The sequence below is a fragment of the Gekko japonicus genome, unplaced genomic scaffold (assembly GCF_001447785.1).
Source record: "Gekko japonicus isolate JY-2015 unplaced genomic scaffold, Gekko_japonicus_V1.1 scaffold5444, whole genome shotgun sequence".
NCBI classification, from domain to species: domain Eukaryota; kingdom Metazoa; phylum Chordata; class Lepidosauria; order Squamata; family Gekkonidae; genus Gekko; species Gekko japonicus.
The window spans coordinates 1-4682 of record NW_015164371.1 but is presented as its reverse complement, the minus strand read 5'-3'; positions in this window follow the sequence as shown (position 1 = coordinate 4682).

Sequence of the window (4682 nt, the reverse complement as noted above, 5' to 3'; positions counted from 1 at the left end):
TCTCTCTCTCACTCTCTCTCTCTCTCTCTCTCTCTCTCACACACACACACACACACACACACACAAATGTTAGAAAAGGAAGGGGGAAGAAAATAGATCCATCTGGAATAAATGGGAAAATTATTTTTGCTTATTCTGAAGAGTTTTTTTTTAAAAAAAGATTTTCTCTTTGCCTATCTGGGATTTTCTTTAAAAGACACTGGTTAGGAATTGCAACACTTGAATTAGAATCCATGGAAGTAGATAGCTAAGTATTTAAAAATACATTTACAATTCCATATTTTCCAGTTCAACACCTGGTCTTCCTCTCTCCCCTCCTACTTCACTGGCTGTTTTGCTTCACATTAAAATCACACACACACACTTTTAAACTTTTTATTATCATCACTGCCAGTGAGTGGATTTTGTACAGTCTGAAAGCAGCACATTATTTCACTTGGAGTGATTCCCTTTCCATTTTTCCAGATGGGAAAAAATAATAAAAGAAATCTACCAGCACAGCTTGCAGTCTTTATTGGTGGAAGGGAGAAAGAGTCCAGAAGCACCTTAATGACTAACAGGGCATAAGCTTTCAGGAGTCACTGCTCACTTCTTCAGATACAGCTCAAATGTAAGTCGTTTTGTACTGAAATCTTGGAAAGTGAAGTGATTTCAGCAGGGGTTATTTCATAGGAAAAGAGGTGCAAGAGCTCATTAGCATAACTCATTTGCATATGCCATACCCCCTGACATCACCGGAAGTATGTCAGAAGGCAAAACCCACTGCTCAGGCTCCACTGGACTCTTTTGGATTGCTAGCTATGGGGGGGGGCACACAGATCTGCCCTCACAGAGGAGGGAGAGCTTGTACCTGAAGAAACCTTGGCCTTAAAGGTGTCACTGGACTGTTTTGAATTGCTATCTGGGAGAGGGGCTCTGCAACTTACCTGGCTGCTTCTTGCTCCTTGTGGCCCAGGGCTGCTGGGAGCAGGGGGTGGAGCTTGTTGCATGTGCCCGCCCCCTGGGCTCTTTACTGCCGGAGCTCTGCTCCTATGCACTCCTGCAGGGAATGACCCCTGAAAGTGATCTTCTGAGATAAGTTAGGATTGGATACAGTGATATCATGATGGGAGTTCTGGTGGTGTTATATTGAATCATTGTAGGGACAGCAGCAGGGTGGGACCTCATAACCTCATAACAATGAACAATGAAATAAGTGAGGCTGAGATAGCAACTGGCCAAAGGTCACTCAGCAAGTTTCCATGACAGAACGGGGATTCAAACCTGGGTTCCCCAGCTCCTGGTCTGTCACTCTAACCATTACATTGCACTGGGATTATCTCCAGATGTGGCCATAACTATGGATGTGGCGCAGCCCCAGAACTTCCATCCTATTCCACTGATGACAGGGTCAAAAGCACTCTTTCAAGCAAGTGATTTTCTCCTATCCTATAATTATCCAAATAATAGCAATTAACTCGCCCATCTTCAGACACTGAGATCATCACGGAGTGGTGAATACATAGTCCACTACAACTCAGATAAAGGCCCAGGGACTAGGAACAGGCAAGATTCATTCAGTGTGATCTTCAAGCTCTCTACTGCAGGCTTCAACACAGTTTATGAGTAGAGTCAAGGGCATAGAAATCAGACCAGTGTGCTCAGTAGAACGTGGTTAGTGTAGAAACAAAGAGAGTACTGAATACCAGAGGCCACACAACAGAAAAGGCTGATATACTAATCTGCATACAAGCCAAATAGAAATATATACAGTGCAAGAAGTACAGTGTGATTAGTGAAAACAGTCCTCATATACAGTGCATAATATAGTGAAGTATGACCATTCAAATATATATCTAAAACTCAATGCATAATACAGAGAGGTATGATGATTAGCAACGTATAGCAATTGACGGTTTGCCGGCTACTTGAGACACTGTTTTGATACCATCTTCAGAATTGTTTCTGTTACAGTCCCATTGCAGAATGGCCTTGAATAGTTGTAACTTGTCTATAAAAGACACGAGTCAAAACATCTTCAAGTATGATAGAACATCTAAGCAGATGTATTAACAACAGGGGGAAAAATCACTTACTATTTATCAGACAATCGTAGAGGATTAAGATTTGTAATTAAATCACATATCTGTAACCCATAAAGTATAAACCCATTAGTAGAAACAGCAACAACAAAAGTAAGGATACAACGAAAGGTGAAACAAGGTAACCAGCAAGTTGATGGAAGATTTGCACATTATAGGATAATGATATTACTATTCATACTGCTTTTTCACATGGCATGGACAACACATACAGTGAAAAGCTCTGTTGGTGATTCAATCCCTGCTCCTTTTAGGTATTTTCAGCCAGGTGATTTAATCATTGGTGGCATTGTGTCTTCCATCACAGTTACTGGAGAGCTGAATAACTTCAAGCAACCCTCTGACTCCTGGATTAGTGATAAGGTGTAAGTATTCCCTCCCTTTCCAATATGTATATCTGGCCAAATTAAAATCTTAAATAAACCAGTTCTACAGAAATGTTACTTACATCCTTGCAAGATCTGATTTTTACCTGTCTAAACTGTAAACACTTGTGCTCATGGCTATTCTACATGAACATACATGAAGCTGCCCTATAAAGAATCAGGACGTTGGTCTATCAAGGTTCAGTATGGTCTGTTCTGATTGGGAGTAGCTTTCCAGGGTCCCGGACTGAGGTCTGTTACATCTTATCCAACCTGTTCCTTTTAACTGGAGATGATAGAGATTGAACCTGGGACCTTCTACCTCTGAGCCATGGTTCCTCCTTTTTCTTATTGTGCTCCAGGATGAGAGCAAACAAATCAGCTGCTAATTAATGAATCATTTCCAAATGCCATCAGTTTGTTAACCCTTCTTGTCACATTTAAAGACCTGCTACTTTTCCCCCATGGCAAATGCATAGTATTGGATTCAAAGATTCCCTTTAGCTATCTGAGAATATTTCCTACAATGCTGGTAGCTTCCACATCGCTAATGAATCAAGATATTATATCATCATCATCATCATCATCAAGTTTATTGTATTAGCCATTGGTCATAACAAAGCATAAATACAAACTCAATCCTTATGCATCACATTATTTGATTCAATACTAAGAATCACAGTACTATTCAAAAGTAGGCATTTCTGCCAGGCACTATTTGCACTTGCAAATAAGTAATAAGCATTTTCATCAAGGGCATGCAATGTCTACATTTCCTTGGCAGCTCTGTTTGTCTTATCAAAACATGGTAGGAATTATTGACCTTTATATAGAGAGAAAGGTTTTATTGTATTTTATTGTATTTAGCCATAGGCCATTACAAACCATGAGCAGAGAAGCACACAATAAAACATAGAAAATTTTAAATATAAAATACAGTCTAAAATAGTATACATCCATAAAACCAAGATTATGAACAATTAACTAAATCACAGCATACCCACTAAGATCCATATTAGCTAGTTCCCCTAAGAACAGCATTGGCCCGTATTTTCCTTGCAGCCAAAGCAAATAGAGCCATTCTATAGGATACATTGACATTGGCATCAGCTAGCAAAAATATAATCTTCTCGGATTGACCTTTATAAAACCATACATTTTAGTATCTGAAATTGATATTCAATGCAGCTCGCTCATGGCTCTGTGGTGCTTGACATAATTTCCATTTCATCCACAATGTCTGAGTTTATTTGTGTCTGGGGTATTGACATTTTTCCCAGCTCAACTTTAAGTTAATATTATGGCTCATTTCACTGCCAGCATAGGCATAGGTAACATTAAAGACCTGTCATAAGAAACAAGGTACTCAAGGCTGAGAGAAAGACATTTGGATTGGTGCCGCACATTCCCTATCATGTTAGAGTTTACCAATAGTTATGGGAACAACACTACCTAGAGTACTTGCTTATCTATGCATGTGGGCTTGCTAGAAGTTATCAAGCAGAAAAGGCATACCTTCACCTGCATTTTAAATGCATATTTAACTCGCGTGGTGTAATGCGTGTTGTCTTCTGAAATAGATGCTCTTGGTGGTAATCATTTTACTGTATGTAGAATTTCCTGTGACACAAGATATCATTCTTCTTGTAGTGTCTTGACAAATAATTACCAGCATGTCCTGGCATTGGCTTTTGCTGTGAAGCAGATCAATGAAAACCACCAGATATTACCCAATGTAACCTTGGGCTTCCACATCTATGATAGCTTTGCAAAAGGGACATGTCATGCAATAATGGTCCTTCTCTCAGAGCAGATCAGATTTCTTCCCAACTACAAGTGTGGCACCCAGTATAACCTTGTAGGAGTTATCGGAGGTCTTAATCCCGACACCTCCTTTGACCTGGCTATGGTGTTGGGCATCTACAATGTTCCACAGGTAATATGCATTTACATACTATGGGAATTCAAAAGTCATTTTAAATACTTTAAGCAACCGTGCTTTTTTTTTTAAAAAAAAACTGCTATGAATATATTAAAAGCAGCTGGGATTTAAATGTACTTATTTATATTTCTTGGAAAGCATAAAATTATGAATCATCCCTGTGTATAAAAATTCAGAAAAAAAGTGGAATATGTACGTTAGTTGAGTTTTGGTGAGCCATTGTTAAAATACAATCAGTGTACCCCTACATTCTCACTATTCCATTAGAAATCTGTTTTCATCTCATTCATCCAT